This window comes from Zerene cesonia, chromosome 5 (genome assembly GCF_012273895.1).
Source record: "Zerene cesonia ecotype Mississippi chromosome 5, Zerene_cesonia_1.1, whole genome shotgun sequence".
Lineage (NCBI taxonomy): Eukaryota > Metazoa > Arthropoda > Insecta > Lepidoptera > Pieridae > Zerene > Zerene cesonia.
In genome coordinates, this window is record NC_052106.1 from 3,935,661 (window position 1) to 3,960,838 (window position 25,178).

The following is a 25,178-nucleotide window of genomic DNA, read 5'->3' on the forward strand; positions in this document are numbered from 1 at the left end:
ATTAAAAATTATTTTATAGTTTTTAGTTTGATGTGCTTGAAAAGCGTGTTTTTTAGTTTTTGAAAACTATTTTTATTTAGAAATTTGTTCAAAACAATTAAAGGAAACATTTAATTACTGTCAGTTCATGAATCTACCAGTTATTCATAATAATTTCAGAATGCTTAAATTACATAACTAACAATTAATTACATTGCTAGTTATTTTAATAATTATTTTAACAATTATTCGCGCACCTTGCGTACCTACGCATACAATGTCATCTATTTGATGAATAATTAATTATTGCTTAAATATGCTATGTATTTTCATGACAATTACATTAATAGCATTATTTTAAGTGCTGTTTTTTTCACTTACTAGTATAGTAATGTGTTATCTGTGACTGGACACTGGCACAGTCCTTCTAATAAGCCCTTAAAAAAGAAAAGAAAATTCTATTTCGAAATCACAGGTGTTTTGAAAGTAAGCACTTCACAATCACATATTCACAATAAGTTGATATTTGTTCAAAGATTCCATTAAAAAAATGTAATTTATTTTTCGAACTGTACGCCCGCATGCAATTATCTTTTAAACAATACAGGAGCATGTCACCAGTGCATCGCCTGATTCTCATATATTGCATTCCTCGTGAGATATTCGCATATTTGAATTATTACGGAACTCCGTTTCTTGTTATGACTTCGCTTCCTCAAACTGGCACACAACCCTTGGGCATATATCATACGATCATTTTTATACAGGAAACGCTAGCATATCCTGTACCTTTTAACTAATAGACCGTACTTTGACAGAATAAAATTCATGCTAATATTAAAAATTTAATGGAGTGGTTTTATAAATGATTTTTGTGTCTGGAGATAGTCAGGGGCATAGATATCTAAATATTAGGGATTCATTCGTTGAGTTTCTAGAAAGTTCTAGAGTGGCCAAATCAACAAACGCACACAACGAACTTATGTGGGGCAGTGAGATGTCGATAAATACCGATATTTTTCAATTACGAAAAAATAATAAAAAACTATGTAAGAACACTTATATATGAGATGTGTAGATACAAAAATAATAAACGATAGATCATTACCATCAAACGCACAATTTCTATGCTTCTACATTTGTCGTTATTATATTATTCTTATTTCATAGAGGCCTAACTAATCGCCTTTTAAATATTGTAAAAAAACTCAAATATTGATCCATGTCATCATGCATCAAGTTTAGACATAATATTTGAATGAGAATATTATGTTTTTGATCGATAGATTTTTCCTTTACTTTATGAATTGACAAGTTGTTAAGATTATAATATCGTTAAATTATGCGTCTGTTCATTAAACCTAAGTATTTATTTCTCCATTAATTAATGAAGTTGATAGTTATATTTTATTGCTATTTGATGGTCTAATGCCGTGTTTATTAAATCGCCTATACAACACTTGTTATGAACACATTGACAGTTACCATGCGCATACCATGTGACCTATTTTAAAATGACTCGACTATTTGTCACTTCAATGTCAGAACAATTTTGCGATCGGAATAACCAATATAAGCTAAATCGAGACCGTTGGCGTTTACTTAGGACTTCTACTCCTCTATCGGCTATATTATGCACACGCAAACAAACAGTTCCCACAGGTCAACTATTTATCGAACGCTGAATTAGTTTACCCCTAAATGTTATCGAAATTCTGTTGGTATACTAAATTTAACTTTGTCATCGCTACCAACATTGTATAATGTGTCGTACGGTTTCCAGAAACTTTTGTAATATTGCTATTATTTCATAGTGTTTGATTAAGTCTGCTTGTAACATTCCCATATGAACATTTATAAACTTGAATTTTATAACCTTTTACATACTTGGAACGTATAATACATAATTTTGTAAATAGGGTTTAGACTACTACGTAAAACAAAATATAATGCCTGTCTTATCTTTACATCTGCATATCGTAGTGAGGTAAAGTTGTTAGCTATTTGTTAAGCGTAAAATAGAATATAGCAAGATTTACATTCAACATATATATAAAAGATAAAATAGGGCATCACAACTTAGCAATATTGATCCACAGCTATTTAAGGGTACAACGGAAAGGTGCTCTACGGAAAAATTCTTAATTTGCTGTTAAATATTTATATGAAAACGTGCTAGTGATCTAATTATATCTTTTTATTCCACTTTTACAATAGAGTATTTGAATAAAAATTCTGGCCGATGACTGACAAAACATCAAAGTATTCTTATTGCATAAATGTCCGTTAATTTTATGACTACTAATGTGTAGTGACATAAATTTTGAGTAATAACGTTTTATAGGAAGTCTCCATTGCCATAAAAGTTTCAGTGGTGTCAAAACAAAGATATAAAGTAGATTGAGGTCATCGACCCGGCTGAATCAGATGTCGCCAGGCCTCTGAAGCACTCCTAGTACCCTTTCGACACTGCGGCACCGTCTAGTGAAGTCATGATATGACGATAAATTTTATAGATTCCTTTTCTATATGTTTCTTTACAAAAAGACTTTGTCCTTCGAAAAAAAAACTTTTTATAAAAGCTTAGTTTTATATTAGTGTATAGGATTAATAATGTAGACAATAGTCATCATCGATTGATATGGATACCTAAATACGTGCAATGAATTAACCAAGCTTAAATTTTATTTTCATTTACATTAAATTATGTTTTGTATGGAGTCAAATAAATATTTTTAAGATTTATTATTTTAATAACAAAAGAATCAGTTGTGACCACATATACATGAAATGAAAAGTGCACATGTTTTGTCAATAAAATCTTATTTAAACTTAAATCTAATTCAAAACAAATTCTCGATCTAAAACAGCTACCTATTTTAATTAAACGTCATGGAGTTTTGAAAAAGTTTTAGCTGAATAAGGAATCTTGCGTATAGCGGGAACCTTCCAATTAGTTCCTGAGAAAAAGCAGTATTGATTTCTTGATAGACACTGGCACGCAATTAGTTGAATCAATCTGTAACGTATTTTACTCATTACCTTCATCTTTATGCAATTTATTTACTTATTTTTAGTATATCTTCCATTTAATGACGGAGCTTATAAATAAACAACATGCATTTTCTTTTCACACTTCTAAGTAAGAATGTTCACAGTGAGTTTTTAGGGTCCTGTAACCTAACGGTATTACTATAGACTTCGCTGGTTGTTTGTCTGTCGTCCGTCTAATACCTGGCTGTATCTCAAAAAACGTGATAGCTAGACAGCTTAATTTTCAGTGAGAGTGCATTTCTATTGTCGCTATAAAAACAAATAATAATTAAGCAACATTGAGCGAGCAACGAGGTTAAGCAACGTTGATCGCGGTCATAAATTGCATGGGTGACCAATTTTGTTTTTTTATTAACTAGTAAGCTTATTCGTATGAAACCTATAGTGTTGAGAGTCCGACTCGCGCCCGACCAATTTTTTTTACTTTATAGACAGATCGTGATACGTACCATGTTTAATTTATCGATGTCGATAAAAAGCGGACTTCCCTTATTAGCGCCATGTTTCATCTTTGTACAAATGACCAGATAGGAGCTGAATGAAATCGTTGTAGTGCTTGCTTTATGGGCTACGTCTGATACAAAGTGCAGATGCATCTATGCTGGTATGAAACTCGTTACATATCTATGAAGTGAGCTTTCATCAAGTGACTGTGTTACATAAACTTATTGATTCAGTTAGTAATGAATAAAGAAGAATTGAATATTATTATCAAAAAAAATCTCGACTGCTCACTTTTTAGTTTTATTGTAATCGTCTTTTAACGATCTTTCATTTTGGTATCCATATTTATAGGGTTATAAAAAAAATAAACACACCCTTTTATTATTGAGCGCCATTTTGTAAATTTAAGTAGATTATTTCATTACCACAATTCTGATATTACAACGACACCTCATCTTTCAAAATCCGCTCAGCGGTTTGGACTATAGGGACATTCCAATGAAACGGTCATACATACGCTCGAAAAAAAAACATTAGTTCAGTCGGGTATGATGAATTTAAATGTTTACTTTCTATTTAAAGCAGACGGCCGTTTATCAGATATTGCAAGAGAGCTTTCCTAACGTCTTTATGACGGGTTTATTCAAAGAAAGTCTTCAAACGTAAAAATGGATGTCTTCCAGTGAGATTTACATAATCTGAACGAAGTCGGCGGCAATTTTTCTGCAAAATTATTTATTTACTCTCTAAGCCCGCCTGAGGTGAGCCAGATACGGAATAAGATAAACATTCTCACATTTATATTAATCCTTAGATAATGTACATTTAAATCAAAAATTGTAATGTTCATAACATAATGTGAACACGTTTTTGATTTTGATGAAATTTAACCCCCTTAGAAGATCGCCTGTGTGAAATACTTGCTTGCCACTGTATTTCGTTCTGTGATTGGGGGAGCGGGAGGCCCATCTTTTTCCTCATCCTTCCCAGTCCATTCTTTTAATCCCGTCGTTAATCCTTTCCTTCTCCTTTACCCCTTAAAAACGAACCACGAATTTGCAGCAGCCCTTGCAATTATTTGAAGGTGGTGATCGCTTACGATCAGGCGAACTACCAGCTCAGTTGGCCGACTATGGCTTCTATTATTATTTTTAAAGTTTTAGTTAAAAATGAGGTTTAGACCTATTACATTTCTGACATTGTTTCATGTCAAATAAGAGTTTTTTTATCTGAATTTTAATGCCCTAAAACCTTTTAGAAAAGATCTTCAATTTATTTTGTATATCTAAAAATGTTAATCCGATGACCTACTAGCTAACATAAATTAGAACAGTAAATTATTATTTACATTAAAATTCAATTCAAAACATTAGAGGGACAAAAATTCTACTCGTATTACATTTAGCTTTTATAATATTGTACTTAAAGGATCATTATTCAAATTGGAATAATATCTGCATAATGCGAGCAAACGTTTATTCATTATACATTTTTGTTAACAGCCATTCAACTAGATTTAAAACCTTCAATAGCTGCTAATGAAAGGGCACGTTTAAAGTACCTCTTTCGCATCCGTTCGCTTAAGCATCGCGAAATAAAGTTGAAACATGTTTTAGCATAAAGGATTGCATGCACGTGCATTTAATGCATACTATTGAGTGATCGGGGTGACTCATTCGAAGTTTAACCACGCTTGTACTAGAATGCGATAAAGTTCGCCTGTTCACGTCTGCTTAGTTTATTTTGCTGTCGGCGAATGAACGCCTGTATGAAAAAGCATAAAAAGTAACAAGGTCGATTTAAAAGATGATGCGATGTCATAAACGGCGATGCATTGATACTTACGTAGTTGCACAGATAATGTATTACCATACTAGTAGTTGACATGTTATATACGAAGTGTTATCCTAAAATTGAACCAACATAACCCAGATTTAAAAGGTCTAACTTCCAACCTAGGTGTATAAGACGATTATAATTTTGTAATTAATTTCTTTACTATTCTGGGATACTTACACTGTAACATTTTATGCGCATATATCATTGCTTTTTATATGAATTAAAGATATTCCCCGCAATTTTGTGCTTCAATAATCTAAATAAAAAAAGTTTAAAAACCTATAATGAAAGGATCAACTAAATTGCCTCACTTGATCTTTTACATTTAAACCTCATGATCCTAACCAAGACAATAAACTCATGATATTATTGTATTGATAAGTGCCCATTTAACTTATTTCTGTCTTAAAAAAAAAAGTAATTTACATTACATTTACGCGCTGTTCCTGCTCATAAAAGTTATCAACTACGTTTAAATGTCAAATGAAACTAAGTTTAAATCGTTTCCGTAATGGGAAGACACGCCAGTGTATATGACAGGCGTGTTAATTATAAACGAATATTAGGCAGAATAAAGAACTGTTATCACTATTATTATATTTTGAACTCTATTGTGTTGGGAAAGGGTTTATTTTTCATTTGTAATTATGAATTAATTGCAAAATAACACAAGTGAAAGTATATTTTGACACGTATGTATACAAATACATTACAGACGAATAAAACTCGGATGCTTTTACTGTTGGGAGTGAAGTTTGGCTAAATATATATTTTCTAATAGGTAGATGATGTGACAAAAATCTAGGAGCATTATATTTAATACAGGGTTAAATTTGCACCTTTAGTCGTACACTGTATTTTTTAATAAATCACGAATGTGAACTACCATAAAATACCAATTTTATTCTTGGAAATGTATACTAAGTATAATATTATGTTATCTGCGAATACAACCATGCGGTTACATATAAGTAGACGTTATTCCTCCACTTTTATTTTGTAGTCCACTACAGGTATTGTACCTTGTTGTTTCGTTGACTTTTTGCATTGCTTCGTTTGCCATCAACTATATCAAATGTGTGCATATGTCATAAAGCAAAAAACAACAAATAAATTTAATTAACACTAGAAATAATTGAGATCGACATGTTCCCAAGACAATATTCTTCGACTAGATGTTTTATTGGACACTAACTGAACTCAGTTTAGTTAAACGGATTTAACAATTTTTAGGTTGAGTATTGAATCGATTATATCATGTGATATATGAAAACAATATATTATATGTTATAGTTAAAGCGTTTTTAACTGAAGGCGTCAAAAGCACTTCTGCAAAAATCAGTAAAAACTGGTTTCGAACTGTTATGAATTTCGGCTGTAACACACATATTAAGTTTTTACTTATTTTTTAATATATGAAATAAAATGATCCTCTTATTGAGCCTACTTTTTATGTACCAAAATATTAGTCGTTTATTTATTTCCGTTTGTTACTGCGAAGTGCCACAGTGGAATAAATCGAGTATGAAATTAATGTGAAATATTTGAAATGCACCACAATGGCTATCATCTGGCACGTGTGAAAATTTATTTGAATTGACTGTTAAGGAACAATGGGTGGAATTATGAAAAACAGACAAATGTTTGACTTGTTATACGTCAATGTTTTTTATTGCTACAATTGTTTCTATGTCTGATATTGGATAGTACTTTGAATGTAATGGTAATAATAACTCCATTTTAAATATACGCGTATATCTATTTGTTAGTATATTTTTAGCATTGACCCCTTCCTTGGTAAGTTTGTTCATAAACGAGAAAACATTGTTTCTATCCAGAGATTAAAATAATATTTCTCGATGTAAGAGGATACCAACGGGTAGGTATCTCCTAATTCGCTAAAAATGGATAACATAATATTATATTTCATCGCTTCATTCTTCAGATATTATTTACCATGTAGTCCCCTTTTTCAATGCTAGCAACTACGCACGCGTTTAGATTTTTTTTTTTTTTTTTAATGAGGGTATTCCAACCTGACAAGTATTTGCTTGTCCTGTACAATATTCATTCCTTTTTCGTGCGCCGCAACATACGGACGTCTTTAATAAGTGCAAGTGCCGTCATGCTGAAGAGAAATTCAAAGGAGAAAATTGATTATTATCGTATGAAGATTAGGAAGTTGGAGAATAAACATCGTCGTATCAAGCCTATAATATCGTCTTCGGAATCTGAAGACGATACAAGTAAGTACTTTAGAGTGCCTTTATGTCGATTTGTAATACGACGTACCAAAGTTTCGTATAATAACTAACGAAAAGGAAGCCTTGAAAAATATTCAAACATTTTTCGCTTATACCGGGAGGATGTCCGAGATGGCATCACAAAGGTTAAAACCGAAAATTGTCGGTACAATACGTACAATAAGATGTACAAAAAAAAAAAAAAAAAAAACTCCGGGAGGATATCCGCGATGATATCACAATGGTTATTTTGTTGGTAGAAATAACTCTTTATCACTACAATTGATTATTGAACAATTACCAGCTCACCAGGAGGCTATTCGAGATAATAGCACGATGGAATATTCGTTGAATATCAACTTGTAAATAAAATAAAATAACCTTAAATAATTTTGAGTAATTCTATAAGTACCCTCGATAACAATTTTTTTTTGTTTTGTTATCAGGTCGAGTAGATTTAAGTATGGAAACGGCGTCTATTGATCCGGATCAAGATATTCCAGTAACTGATCCACCGACAAATTCCTTGCCGGTAGTTGCAGGTAATGCGACTGATCCAACCGTGCTTCAAACAAACCAACCAGTAGCGATTGAGACGACGGCCCCTCAACTGGAGCCTGTTGAATTAGAACCCGATATCTTAGCAGCTTTGGGTGAAGCTAGTGATGAGATCCCAGAATATGGTGAATCAATTCACGAAAGTCTCGCCAAAATATGGTTGCCGATCCTTAAAAAAGGATTAATAAAGGAATCGAGAGAAAGTTTTTTAAAAACTTATTTGATTCCCGCAAATTGTGTTTTACTACAGGCTCCTACATTAAATCCGGAGATTCAGGCTGCGATCCCTGAATCTGGTAAATTCCGGGATAAGAAAATGGCCAATTCACAACAACAACTAGGTGCCGGTATAACGGCCGTTAATAGGGGCTTAAACTTGCTAATTAGTAACGAAAATAAGATGGAGGCTATTAAATTTATAAGTGATGGTTGTCGAATACTCTCCGATCTTCATCATCAACAAACGGAAACAAGAAGAAAGTTTATTACACCTAGTTTAGACAAATCTTTTTTGCAAGTTGTCGATCAGTCTGAACGGGATAATACTTTGTTTGGAAACAATTTATCTGATAAAATAAAAGCTTCGAATGTTATTACAAAGCAAGGTCAACAAATAAAGAAAACCACCTCCATACCTAAACCGTCTAGTTCACAGGCTCATACAGCGCACACAACACGCAGTAGTGTTCAGGGAAACTGGCAGACACCTTCTCGCTTTCAGTCGAACAGGGGGGGGCGAGGAGGTTACAAGAGGAACATTCAAAGACCAACCCCCTCTTCGCAGCCAAAGTCGACCAGCTCGAGCAAATATCGTGCACCAAAACGACAATAAATCAGGTACATGCCGGGAGAATTACCTTATTTTACAACTGTTGGCGTAAAATTACTCGTAATACAACCGTTCTTAAATGGGTTAGAGAAGGGGTTGATATACCATTTTCTAATAAGGTTTATCAAAATTCTGTGCGTACCCAATTTTGGTCAGGGCAGGACAAAGATGATATGTCTTTGGCAATAAATAACCTCATACGCTTGGGAGCTATTCATGTTTGTAATCCCATAAAAGGCGAATATATCTCAAATATATTTTTAGCACATAAATCAAACGGTGGTAAAAGATTTATACTAAATCTTAAGAACTTAAATAAATTTATTGCAAAATACCACTTTAAAATGGAAGATCATAGGACAGCGGCGAAACTTATACCCGAAAATGGTTTCATGGCTACAATAGACCTCAAAGAGGCCTATCTTTTAGTACCAATTAAGCCGACATTTCGCAAATTCTTACGATTTCATTTTAAAAATAATGAAGGTGATAATGTAACTTACGAGTTTAAAGCTATGCCCTATGGTCTTTCTATTGCCCCAAGAGTGTTTACTAAATTAATGAAGGAAGTTATAACATCCCTTAGACGTCGAGGTTTAAAATCAGTCATTTATCTCGACGATATCTTATGTATCGGTAAAAATTACACGGAATGCCTACATAACGTAAATGAAACAATTAAACTATTGTCTTATCTAGGCTTTGTAATCAATTTTGAAAAAAGTTCATTGACTCCAAGGCAAGATTGTAAATTTCTTGGATTTATATATGATACATGCAACCTAACCCTGTCTTTGCCTGATGATAAACGTAACAATATTGCACATATAGTTAATAAGTTTTCAAAATTACCTGTTTGCAAAATTCGCGAATTTTCACATCTAATAGGAGTCTTGGTAGCTGCTTGTCCTGCTATTAAATACGGGTGGCTTTATACTAAGATGTTAGAACGTCAAAAATATTTATTTTTAAAACAACATAATAATAATTATGATTACAAAGTTCAGTTATCAAGTCATATTCTAGGCGAATTGAAATGGTGGTCTCAAAATATATACAATAAAACTAATTTTATGAAAACTCCAAAATTCTCGTTAGAAATTTTTTCAGATGCCTCAAGGACAGGTTGGGGTGGCTTTTGCAATAATAAACGAGTTCATGGTTCTTGGAAAGAAAGTGAAAACATCTATCACATAAATTATTTGGAGTTAATGGCTGCCTTTTTGACTTTAAAATTATTTGCAAAAACCTATTCTAATTGTGCAATATTATTACGAATTGATAACAACACTGCTGTTAGTAATATAAATAGAATGGGCGGTATACAATTTCCCCACATTAATAAACTAACAAAGCAATTGTGGCAATGGTGCGAGCATCGAAATATTTGGTTGTTTGCATCTTATATTAATACTAAAGATAACGTTGAGGCTGACAAAGAGTCAAGAAGAATAAACCCTGATATTGAATGGAATTTATCCAATCAAACGTATCAAAATATCATAAGATCATTAGGTAAACCAAATGTTGATTTGTTCGCTTCTCGCACCAATGCCAAATGCAGAACGTACGTTTCGTGGCATCCCGACCCTGATGCGTCATGTGTCGACGCATTCACCATAAATTGGCATAATATAAATTTTTATGCGTTTCCTCCATTTTCTCTCATATTGAGATGTTTACAAAAAATTGTAAATGATGAAGCGTGTGGGATACTAATTTTTCCGTGGTGGCCTTCCCAGCCGTGGTTCCCTCTCGTCAGAGAGCTAATAGCATCAGATATTATGTATTTTAAAGCGGATACGAATCTGACACAATCTCGTTCCAGTTATCTGTCGCGCCCACTATACTCGCATCTTACGCTGGCTGCAGCGAGGCTCTCCGTGAAGCCTTCCTACGGCGTAACATACCATCGGAAGCTATCGAACTAATGTTGGCATCGCTTTCCGGTAACACTAAGAAACAATATAACGTAACTTATAAATTATGGTGGCAGTTTTGTCTAGATAGAAATGTTTCCAATTTTGAGAGTACAGTAGCGTCAGTTATATCTTTTTTGACAGAAGAGTTTAACAAAGGGGCCTCGTATGGTACCTTAAACTCGCACAGGTCTGCCTTATCTTTACTCTTAGGAAATAATATCGGGTCGGATGAATGCATAAAACGGCTTCTTAAGGGAGCATTCAAATTGAAACCTAGTAAACCTAAATACAATTATTCTTGGAACCCACAACTAGTTTTGAACCATATCTCAAGCTGGTTCCCTAATAGAAATATAAACTTAGAACAGTTAACTAAAAAATTAATAATATTATTAGCGCTGTGTACAGCACAGCGAATCCAGACGTTATCCCTTATAAATCTTAATAATATTTATTTCTCAGACAGTGGAGCAAAAATTTTCATAACAGACCTCGTAAAAACTTCGGCTCCAGGTAGAGATCAACCGCTTCTTATACTTCCATACTTTAAAGAAAATGTTAGTATTTGTCCAGCTACTGTACTATCTGATTATATTTATGTCACAAAACATTTGAGAAATGGCGAGGACCATAGATTAATACTTACATTTAAAAAACCTAATAAACCTGCCACAGCTCAAACAATCAGCCGTTGGATCAAGAATGTGTTATCCGAAAGTGGCGTCAACATTTCAATATTTAGTGCACATAGCACAAGGCACGCTTCAACATCTACTGCTTGTGCTAGTGGCGTATGCGTTGATAATATACTTAAAACTGCTGGTTGGACAAAACATTCCGAAACCTTTGCAAGGTTCTATAAACTTAATGTAATTAATGAAAACGAATTTGCTGAATCAATTTTGCAGAAATGATATTTAATTATACTTTTGTTAACTTACAAAATAAATCTAATAATACTGATGTATATTGGTTTCATTTTAAACTTGCACCCAAATTAGTTCTTACAAAACTTTTATCTCTTAACATCTACATGGTAAATAATATCTGAAGAATGAAGCGATGAAATATAATATATGATCAAACGAACTTCAGAGTGAAGTTCGATCATTATTATATGAATCGCTTCATTCGAAGATATTAACACCCATCCCGCCCAAACCCAAAGTTTTGTAAGATTGTATGCTCTAAAAATAATGAATATTGTACAGGACAAGCAAATACTTGTCAGGTTGGAATACCCTCATTAAAAAAAAAAAAAAAAAATCTAAACGCGTGCGTAGTTGCTAGCATTGAAAAAGGGGACTACATGGTAAATAATATCTTCGAATGAAGCGATTCATATAATAATGATCGAACTTCACTCTGAAGTTCGTTTGATCATATATTATACTATACTCCTGTACTAAAAACTGGGCCAGACTTAATGTTACCTTTTTGGAAACATTTAAAGTTAAGAGCTATTATCAAAGCATTTAAAGCTAATAACGTGTGTCAATAAAGATAAAATTTTCTAATAGTTTCAATTTTAAATAAAAGGCAAGTTTAAGCTAATATTGGGATAGGCTTGTTAAATAAATTCTGTGTTATAATAACAAACAGAAAGGTACAGTAGGAATAAATATAGATATGATACAGTCAGTCAACGATAGAATGTTTTATTTTTCATTAAGACTACTTTTATCCTTACAAAAGGTAGTGGGGTTATGTGATGGGAATTGTTTTCAAATACAACGTTTAGTAATATAATAAGTAACGTGTGCTGTTTAAGTTTTTAGCATCAGTAATTGAGATGTCTTAATTCTTGAGACTTGAGAGTATAAGTGTACGTGAGAAGTACTTACAATTCTATAGACTTTCTATCGAAATATTTAACACGGCGCGCGCGCATCGAATATTCATTAATGGGAACAATGGCGGTTCAACATTTTAGGAGGTCTACGTGACCTTTGTAGTCTTTACTATTGTTATAGTTTACGATGCCTTTATTTGTTTGAATTGATTGATCCAACAATTTAATTTTCATCCTTTTATTTCTTAAAACTAAACTGCTTTCCAATTGTCAGAACTATACCATTTTAATGTGACCTTAATGTGACACCAGAGGCATAAACTAACAAATAAAAAAGGACCATCGAAATCGGTTCAACCAATAAAAAGAAAAGTAACAAATCCAAAAAAATACAGTTGAAATTAAAAACCACATTTTTTGAAGTTGGTTGAAAAAGCCGTTCGCCAAACCATGGTAATCACTGTTTATTGTCATATGAATACTTCCTGATACGAAAAATCTGGATGATGCGTCACACAGAGTAACCTTTCAAATCTATTTACAAGAGACCTCAAATTCTTCTTGAATTCTGAAATCTCTATACAAATTTCAGACAGTTGGCATTCACATACAGTTATTCATAAAATAGCTATGTTCAGTGGAATTATTATACTAGCAAAATATCAAAGACAAGCAAAGATCACCATATTATTAGATGTACTCTCCATATTACAAACCGATATTGTATTGATATACTACAAAGGATTATATGGAGATATTTTGTTGAAAGAATCTCCGAGTGTTTTCTGATATATGAATCTAATACAGAGAATACAATGCTTCGGAATTACGTGGGATGTCTGTTGTATATCGTGTTATATAATATTTGTTAAATATAAGTTTTATTTTAAATGCTTTTCATAAATAACTGTACGAAGCAATTGCCGAAACCACTCACGTTGGTATGATTATATTGTCTTAACTAGTTATACAGAGGATTTTTTTGAAGTGAAACTTCTTTAGAATCGTTGTGATTTCAAACGTGATGCAACGGAAAAAACGACAGGTAAGAGACACAAATACAAAAATGTGTAGAATGAAGCCGGCAAAGAATGAGACAGAAATATACATACTATATTATATTTTATATATATTCATCTCTTTCTTTTGTCGATTTACTGAAATTTCACTTCTATCGTGTGTGAATCACACCTTGTTTTTTAATTTTGTTGTTTATCTGTCACAGGGAAATTGTATGAATTCTTGTGTATCAAAGGCGTCGTCAGTTTAAATCAGAAATTTTTTAATTAGTTGAGGGTGTGTTAGGTTAGGTTTGTTTTATTTTGAAGCTACACATATATTACTTACATTACTACACATGGTTTAACTGCATTTCCCGAGAAATACAAAATTGCGAGCGTTAGTGATCTAACCACGCTGCTTGTGATTGGCGAAGTCATACAAATTTCCTACGACAGATAAATTATAAAACTGTTTTTTAATATACTTTAACAGGTAGAAAGCTGTTATTTCAGATATTGTTGAATGTGTAAAAAGCTGTATAATTCAAAAGTAATATACAGATTATATTCTTTTTAATTGATATTCGCACGTCCGAAGCGGGGTCGGAGTGATTACCTTGTATGTAAGGAGGAGCATTAAATATAGTACCTGTAATAGTAAAAGAGAGAAACTCGTGGTTCACTCGTGTAGATGTGAATGTGACTTTGATTAGGAAAAATTAAGTTCCTTCAAAAATTATAGTTTACTAGCTGCGCCCCGCTCGCTCGCGTAAGTCCGTATCCCGTAGGAATATTTGGATCAAAAGTTGCCTATATGTTATTCCAGTTGTCCAGCTGTCTACGTACCAAATTTCATTGCAATCGGTTAAGTAGTTTTTGCGTGAAAGAGTAACAAACACACATTTTACATCGTTTTACATCAGGTTACATCGATATATTCATACATTTTTATACTAACAAAGGCCCGGGACTTCCCTTCTTTCTCTTTTCATTTCTTTCGTCTTTCCCGGGATCTACGTTTCAGTAATGCAGTATATATACTCTTAACAAGTACTTTTCCAAATACGTCCTAGACCAGATAAAATGAAAAATATATAAGCTGATTTTCGTAGGTATAAACAAATATCTATAATTTTAGATTAGTATCTTTTGATAAAATCTAAACTATCAGATTGATAATTTTATGCATTCTTAACTCACATATAAATTGACAATAAATGTCAAATAAAACCCGCTGTTTGCAAGGAAAACTTTAACGATCGTAGACCAGATTTCGTAGGGAAATTGATGCCTCGAATTTTATTACAGTCGTTACAGAACAAAATACATAACAGTGCAGGGGCTTCACCTGAATAAATGATGTATTATATAGTATTTTCTTGTGTTTGATTTCTCCCCGTGACCACGCTCGCTGTAAAGTGTTCGAAACGTCGGGTTAATAATATAATGAATAAATCGCGTTTAAAATCCGTTAAAAAGTTTTTAATTTCTATATGATGTATTATAATCAAATATGTGGTTAATAAATATATACCTACAGTTGTTGGTTTGTATTTGCATCGCTTATAGAAATAACAAATACTGATTTAATATTCTAGGCTCAGTCACAATATATGTTTCATAAATTATATAATATTTTATCAATTTACATTATGTACTAAATATATAAGAACTTTTTGAATAAAACTTGGCTTGCGTTAAATTTTACCTCTAAGACTATTATAAAACAACAGCTTTAGTATTCAAAAATAAATAACAAAATAAAAATATATAAGCGCATACTTGAACGCAAACATAGAACTGTATCAAAAGTATCTTTATAATAGAAAAATATAATAAAGATCAATTGAAATAATAGAAACAAATATTCTTTTCTGACTATAATATCAATATTATATTGGTGACCGTAGTTCAATAAAGTATTTATATGAGAAAATTCTTGTAGGGGTGAGGCGGCCATATTACCTCATAATATAACGAATCGCGGTTCAAAAACTAGGATATTGCAATAACGCCAATTTATTACCTCACGATTGGTTCCACGAAGAATAACTTTTTTAACGTTATAACATAGACTTTTTCATTCACATACCTACCGATCAAAATAATGTTATTTATTAGTATTGTTTTTATATAGCTTTTCAGCTAACCTTTGGATATTTTTATTCTAGTCCGGGATAACTCGCGATCCTGAGAGTTAAGCATGCAAAAAAATCTGATAAATAAATGAACCTTTGATGGAAAATTCAGCCTTGACCCAGTCAGGAGATATTCTAACCTACGTAGCGAATATTTTATGAACAAAACATATTCCCCATCACAGAATCCCACTCTTTATCCTTTACTTTCGTTACCCACTGGAGCGTAAGATTCGATACGACTGGAGAGATCAAACAGACTGCCAGCAGCAAGCCCGAAGCTTCCAAAACAATAGCAGCCATTCTAAACCATTGACTATGCATGCACAGATAAATCTTAACACTAACTCCTTTCTTTATAATATTTTAAAACCATATTCGCTGACTTGATTTCTTGAGAGATAAATATTATGTGTTTTAACATACAATAGAAAATATAGTGATATTTGTACACGATAAACCCTTCTCATATTATAAATATGAAAGTAACTCTGTCTGTCTGTATTTTCACGGCTAAAACACTGAACTGATTTGGATGTAATTTGGTACAGAGATAGTTTGAAACCTTGGTAAGGATAAAGGTATGATTTTTGTAAGGTAAGGATAAAGGTATGTTTAGTTTCATGTGGAATAGCCCACTTATACGGAAACTGTAAGAAAAAAAACTCTAAGAAAAAAAAAAAAACTCATAAAAAAAACTCAAAAAAAAAAAACTCAAAAAAACTTGGAAAAGGGAAAAATAAAAGGGAAAACTCCGAGACTGTCATATTTTTCTTTAACACGCGGGCAAAGCCGCGAGCGAAAAGCTAGCCTGTAATATATAAATTCAAAGCACGTAGAAGTTGAAACTTTAGAAACGTGCAACTCACTGTTGTTATTATACATTAACGATGTCACCTTACCCCTTTCTATAGAGATAGTAAAGTCGTTATTAGCCTTGCATTTACATATCAATAAATTACTGGTTAAATCAATGCAAACGATGCAGTTGGTAGTGCAAAAATACGAAATAACTAGCTGCACGTCCCGGCTCCGCCCGGGTTGTCATTTATCGTAATTGAGATGATATACTTATATAAACTATGCTATTATAGCGTGGTCACGGGGAGACTGTCTCCCTTAGTTCTATGCTCGGTTAATATAAAAAAATAAACTGCATAATTCTACTAATATCAAAAATGGGACAGTTTGTATATATTGTTTCAGTTTGTATGTATATGTCTGCATTTGTAAGTCTTTCATACAAAAACTGCTGAACCTATTGCAATTAAATTTGGTACGTAGATAGTTGGACAACTGGAATAACACATAGGCAACTTTTTATCCCGATATTCTTACGGGATACAGACATATGCGGGGAAACCGCGGGGCGTAGCTAGTAAATTATAAAGACAATAATGAATCATTAATTGCGAATATAATTTCTAAACAAATAAGATAATACGCTCGCTAGCTTTCTAGACCACATCCGATATCACTTATTTAGAACTCATATACAGATCATACTTTTTGCCGCTATAACATAACTTGGTTAGATTACCCCTTTTAATTGATAACAGCATTTTATAATGTTAATATTCTTCTAATGGTGTGTTTGTGAAAAGTGTACTAGTCATAAGATTCGCGTATTCGCGTTTAAAGCTGTTTTTCTTTAACAAAGGGCACGAATAACGAACACGGACTTACTGTTCCAATTAAAAATAAGTGAAAAGTGGTTCGCGACACTTGCATACGAATATTTCGTCGAGTGACGAGGCGAATGGCGAACGCGAATGTGTAAATTTATATATGTAAAAATCTCGTGTCACAATGTTAGTAAGACCGATTCCCATGAAATTTTGTGTGGGTATCGGGTAGGTCTGAGAATCAGCCAACTTCTATTTTTCATACCCCTAAATGATGTGAGTAAGGCAAGGCGTTTGCTGGGTCAACTAGTGTACTATAAAATTTCAATATAAAACTCCAACTATAATAAAAGGTTTGCCCCGGACGCTGATTATGCTAACACTATTCTATTGAGCGACGTCGGAAGGACATAGTCTATTAAGTTCTTATCAAATAATTGACATTTTATCATCTTCCCTCAATTTAACATAGTTTTTTCCCGGGTAAAATGTGGAAATCACATTCTTTACTTGAATTAAGCGGCGTGTGCTAAGAGACAAATTCTAGAACTACATTTGTATTCTCTCGGTAGCGAGAAACTATCTTATGTAAATAGGCAAAATAAAAGTTCTCCTCTCCCCCCCACTTTTATTAGCACATATTATTTTAATCACAACATATGCCGCACGAAAAGTAAATATTTTGTGCCTTCTGAACCGGTGGTAAATGGTAAAACTGTTTTATGACATATCAAAAGTGCTTCTAGAAGATGTCTAGATGAACAGAGTTTGATATTTTAATAAATCGTTTATATTTATTTCAAAGTGCTGAAATACTATTAAATCTCTATAGTCTATAGAAAAATCGGTAATTTATTAACTATAGGATAAGACTAATATTATTTAAATGTACGAACTACGTGGTCCTTTGTTCCTAATCAGATTAAAAAGGTTAGTAATAAGGCATCGTAATATGTATATGGGTCCTAAATTGTACAAAGGCCCCCAACAACTAACTTTCGTAAGCGATCTGATAATTGATCTTTCCAAACAAACATAATACACAAACTTTATAATTGATGCGGGCGCAAATGTATTTTCTACTGAACTTTAAGGAAGTAAATGCTATCAATGTTGGAAAATGATTTACCCACTGTCTTCGTTTACCTTCAGCGGATTGCGGAAATTATACAAATAGATACGATGCACTGGTAAGTGGTAAAAAAATAAAGTGATTATAAGTGTTTTTGTGCCAGCAGGATTGTCGGTGGAGTACCCACTTCAGTTAGAGGCCTTCCTGCATGGTATCTACAATGGGAGAATTCATGTCATAGGCAGACAAATAGCGAGTGAACGTTTCACTTTCATAAATAACTGTAAGGTTTGTTATAGGCATAAATATTTATTAAATAGCTATTTGCGTAAAATATGTAAAAATATACATTATTTGGAATTAAAATAAAATATTCTCAAACTATTTTCTCGAGCTTAACATTTGGAAATATATAATATGAGTATATAGATGGTATCAGTGCAGTTTTAAATAAAGCTTTAAAAAAGTAATTATATAAATCTGACTCGGATAAGTATATTAAAATCACTTAAAAAGGCATTGGGCCTTTCATGCAGACCCCAAATAGTTACATATTTTCATTCAAAATAAAATTTCAATATATATCGATTTATCCTTGCGTCATTCGTTCCATCTGGCCTCACATCGTTTTCATTTAATCACCGACATCGGTCAGCCGTAAATTTCTTTATTTAATCCGTGTTTGGTATCAATAAGCTGTCGTTAATCGGAAGTTGCTGGTGAAAATGTATTTGCTACTATTAATTTTTTTACTTACGATCGCGGGAAATAAAATTCAACCTGCAAAAAAAGCGGATAGGGCGTTTATTTCCTTCTAAATTTTCAATGAATCATTACGCAACATAGGTAGCACCTAACACTTCGTACGACTTATAACATCTGTGCATTCAATTATGTTTTTACCGCAGTTTCAGTTATCATTACTTTATTACAATTTCGCCGTAAGAAAGTATCATCGGAAAATCTGTATCTTATTATCATTATTTTATTAAATCAAAAACCATTGAGTCCTCAATGCAATATTACACTATCGAGATTCTTTATAAAATGAAGAATTTTACTCTTCCTGTGAAAACTAAACAGTATCCTTAATACTATTATTTTGTTTACTTGTTTGTTTTTTTTTATATCAGAACGAGGCAATTTTAAAGTGGGTTTTGTGTAGATAACATGGAGATAGGTGAGAATTCGAAAGTTACATAGGCATTTTTTCTGCGGTGGTATATTCTTATTTCCATGGCAATTTGCTTCGAACACGCGGTTGAAGCTACAGACGCAGACAGAAAAATATGCAGTTAAATAATATCAGTTATAAAAAATACAATTATAATAAACAGCTCCAGGAATTGTATTCTGAATATTTAAATATTTCAAATTTAAGAACGATAAAAACTTCTAGCTCCAATTTCCTCTTAGGTACTTTAATTTCAAAATTCGTTTATCTATCTTGGACGCAAATAGATTGTGATTTAATCAAGATGGGTAAGAGTTTATACTTGACATTAAAATATATAACGCTATATTATCTTGTACTAGCTGCTTCTACTGACTTAGCCCGGAAGTGGCTAAGTAATCTCTTAACAAATTTCAAAGCAGTTGAAAAAAACAGTACGCTGTGATTTTGAACAATTAAGCACTTTCACAATTCCCTTAGCTAACCTCATAAATAATAAGCATAAGTTTATAAGAAAAAAAATACTCTTTTACTTCAAAGAATTAATTCATAAAACACAAGTTTAAGAGCATATTCCCTTGAGATAGGGTTGCCTGCATCTTTTTTATGTAACAACTCACAACATGATCGTGTGCGTTATGATTTTTTTTTGTACAATCGATTGGTATACCTATACGTACCTACGTTTGACCACACCGAAGCAGTGGTGCCAACTTGAGTGAACATCTGCCTAGAAAGTGCCTATTCACCCTAGCTGTAATGAGTTCCAGGTCGTGTTCCTAGGGAGAAACACAATGTATTAATCTCAAATTTTGAAATACTATTATTTTTTTTCTAATATAATTTTGAAATACTATTAATTTTCTAATATAATTTTGCTATAGAGATTTGATCGGTCGCAAATCTTGCAGTTAGCAGTGTCTCAAAACGTAACAAAAATGGGTATTGTCGACATAATAAGGTTGGGGACCCTATTGTAACCCAAAACTAGACAAATAGGAGCAGGTAGAATTTCTAAAACGCACAAGCAAAATTTTTTCAAAATTTAACTCAAATAGTTATTATCTATTAGAAAAATGGGTGTCCGTTTCTTCGCATGAAATCAGTGTAAGAGAGCTGAAAATATCTCAATTACAAGGTCAGAAGGACCTTTTTCCTGTGACCTCAACCTCCCAGTGACTACCTCAACCTATTGATGATTTTCGACATTTGGCACTGAGTGCATGTTTGAAAATTTCAACACCCATGACGAAGAATATTTTGACACCACTTTTTACAAGTAGCTTATAAAAAAATCACGATGATATTTTTATTTAAGTTATGTAACGGGATAAGCTTTAATAACACTGAAGAATGTATATTCTAAAATCTTATTTTTTTGAAGAACAAAAACAGTTACAAAACGGAACACCTGACAACCCTAATATGTTCAAGAACAGATAGACTCGACGTTACGTTTGCTAAAATTCTGAGATGTCTGGATGCTCCATTCCCGTTCCTAGGAAATAGAATAAGCCTGTTTTTTAAATAAACAAGTATTATGAATTGAAAATGCAAATTTAGAGTATATTATAATACTTAATCATTACTGTGGCTTTCATATATTCATGGCTAATTTATGTTTTTCAAAAGTATTAAAAACAAGCACTAATATGTCAAATTTTTGTCTTCATTTGTAACGTCATAAAATATAATATTTAAAGTGTAAAATGTATTATTGTATGTGAATTTTTGCAGCATCAAACATCAATGCAAATATAAAACTAATAAAACAATGTTTATAATTTAACATTACAATTAGTAGCGGAATATGTATTTGTTCAATAATTTTGAATTTATTTAAAATAAATGACATTCATTCTGAATCGCGCAATTGAAATTTTTTGATACCGTAACTATATATTACGTTTGATAACAACGTCAGAATGGGAACCGCTCTCTACGGGGGAAGCCGGTTCGCGGTCATGCCGGTCAAATATGTCCGCCCATTCAGATGACTTATTTGTTAAAGTATTATCTTTACAAGAGTAAATAACGTGAGAAGACATTATCAATATGAAGCCTCGTACATAGGTTTGTGAGTTTTAACTCTAGAAAGCCAAACCCCACCAGTGTAGAGAATTTGTTCCCACTTTTTGCAATTTTTAAAATACATCTTTATTTTCGTATATTCTATACGAACATCAAAATTTATTTTATCCATTTTCAAACAGTACCCGTCTAATAATAGTCGCATACTTACATGGTACCAATTCCTTGATAAGCAGTCTTAAAAACGATCTTGAAGTTTTATATCCCGTGCAATATTATTTCTACAACAATATATTTAATTACTTGAGCTGCTTCTATGTTAATGGCTTCACCCAATAGAAGGACTGCGCCACTGTCCATTGTAATAATATATTTTATTACGTTACAATCTGTAATAAAGATTACAACATTAATTTATTGTAAACCTGAAACTTATTTCCGTTAATATGCAAATGTGTGATGCTGTTCTTATTAGTCCTATTCTACTAATACTATAAATGCGAAAGTTTGTAAGGATGTATATGCGTTTGTTGCTCTTTCACGCAAAAACTACTGAACCGATTGCAATTAAATTTTGTACGTAGACAGCTGGACAACTGGTCCTACTTTAATACTATAAATGCGAAAGTTTGTAAGGATGTGTGTGCGTTTGTTGCTCTTTCACGCAAAAACTACTGAACCGATTGCAATGAAATTTGGTACGTAGACAGCTGGACAACTTGAATAATATATCGGCGACTTTTTATCCCGATATTCGTACGGGATACGAACTTACGCGGGTGAAACCGCGAGGCGCAGCTAGTATGCTATAATGTTACAAAAATAGCTGTATGGTTAAGTATAATTTAATTAATAAATAAATTAACAGTCTTCTTCGTTTAATAATGATGGGTGATATATAATAATGAAGAATTAACATTACTTTTAAATATTCGATATAAAGAAATATATAATTATCTTTATTCTAGGTTACGTACTAAATTTATTCGAAAAAAAGAAAATAATACTATAGTCTTTGTACAAACCTTATATTTATATTGTTTTATCCGTGTAAATATCCTTTATTCTTATTTTCACACTTAATGCTACGTTCAGTTCACCCTTCATGGATTATTTAATTCTACTCTCAAAATATCAACACAACATAATCAAATTTGATACACTAGAATTCTAAACTTTGCCCATTACATAAAAAAAACACTAAATGATTTTGTAGCAATTTAAGCAAAACGTAACATTTTATAATATGTTTGTGACGGTAGTTTATACAATGCGATTAGCAAACTACCCGCATAGAATATAAATATGATAACATTGCCTCATATGATTATTTTTTAACATCTCATATTAGTAATAAAATATTTCTAATTTTGCAGTATTCTTAACATCTAACAAATTCAAACATCATCTTTATTCATAGTATGAGCTTCTGTTTTTAACTTGAATACCAAGTCTAACTCGCACTATAATTATTTTTGCATAAAACTTACATAAAAAATAATGTAGCAACAAATCACTCGGTGTCTAGTTCTCCTCTGGAAGGCGTATCATTACGTCATGAGGTATGAAAAATTATGACTTATATTCTAGGCCACCACTGTGCCGTTTTCGGTCAGTTCAAAATTGTCAGATATGAACTGCTAAGGCAGGTTTAAAGGGCTTAGGGAGAAGTTAGCGCCGGACTTTCTCCCTATACCCAATTTGGTCGGAGTTCAGTCTACTGTTCTCACACCACTGTAGGAGACGCTTTGACACCGTTTTTTTGCTCGTCTGAAAGTGGAAGGGTAACATTTTTCGAGTGTATGTCAATAAATGCGTTTATTGAAATAAAGTTTGAAATAAAAAAAAATTATGGATTTTTTAATTAGTAATTTTTTTTTTGTTTCTAAATAGGCATTTTATGTATGTATTATACATTTTCTTAGCACTTTGTAGCTTTAAAATTGTGATGGGTTTTAGTTGATACGTACCGTTAGATTCGTCAATGATGTAAACATACGACCAATAGCGTATAAACATGACATATATTTTATATCGAATAAAAAAAATACAATTTTGTTCAATAGATATGAAAGTAAGCAAAATTTTAAGTACGAATTATTATTTACTATACCAAAAACTTATAAGTATCAAAGCTACAATACTTTCATGGCGACTAAACACTACTCTTTCAGTTTTACAATTTCTTCTTTACCTGTTAAGTAGTTTTTTTTTTATTCTCGTCTAAAGATTAAACATAGCGGTTCAAAAATATTATAAGAGAGGTGCTGTTATATAATTTTAGACAATAGGTATGCTTGTTTATTTTATTCAAAATAAGGTTTATTTTCCTAAAAAAATTATATATCAACAGCGTATTGAACCCTTAGCGTTCAGTATGCTATTAGCATGCCGTAATTTCTATTTTTCTTTCTAATCGTTTTTTACCCATACATCAAAAAGGAGTCAAATCTTCTACGTCAGTGGTTATGGGTGCACAGCACCTCTCTTTCCTCATCAAACAGCAATCGCCCTATGATGCAATGATCCATACCACATAGTACTTCACAACAAGCCAATAAATCGAGGACGGATACCCGGTCACACTTCCCGCGTAGAAACGGACTCCTACACTCTAACAACCCAATATTTGTTATATACGTTATATTCAGAAAAATTTTGACATCGTGTTCTAGGATTCATAGAGAAAAAACACTGTCCACACCATCCTTAGTGACGTCAGAAAAGGTCCAGACAATTGAGGGTGGCAGGTAAGAGAAATGGATAGATAGCGGTTAAAATGGCAAGTGAACAATGACCCTAACAAACGGTCCTTTAAGTTCTAGGTAAAAATAGTACGACAATGCAACTCACATTTGGTACGTTTTTCTGTTTCAGATTTATTTACAATAAACAATATAAGAATTACGATTAGCGTTATGCAAATTCTAAAAAAATCTGACAGACTGACTGAAAACAAATTCAGAAAGGGTAACACAGTTACATCGAATAATTTATCATAATTAATTGTTAAGTTACAGAAGGTTACGCCAACAAAACTGCTAGGAGTAGAGAAACCGTAACTATTCCAATTAATTACAAGGATCAAAGAGACTTGAAGTGGAACGCGCTTGGGTGTAAAGTTCAAAAGATGGTGGAAACTCTTAATATCGTCAGAACTGTATAATTATTCAGCGGAAAACCACACTTGTTTCGACGAAAACTGGATTGTTAGCAGAAAATAAATAGCCTGCATTGTGAAAACGCTTTCAGATGATATTCATAAATGAGATGTTTTTGAAATATGCGATCTTGAGACTCGTTCATTAATGACTACATGATGTTTAGAATTTAGATGTTATTCCTAGTTACTCCTAATTATAACTAATCGCTTTTGTTTCTTAAAATACGATTGATTTGTGTATATTTTTATTTATTTTTGATAATATAAACAGCTGAACGTATACTTTGTGAGTTATGTGTACATACAAACAAACA

General features: G+C 32.4%; 1 protein-coding gene across 1 annotated transcript in view; it reads left to right on the top strand.

The window, feature by feature from the left end:
• Positions 1-25,178, top strand: part of LOC119839986 (rap1 GTPase-activating protein 1) — a 207,741-nt gene that overhangs the window by 30,880 nt on the left and 151,683 nt on the right. The window lies entirely within an intron of this gene.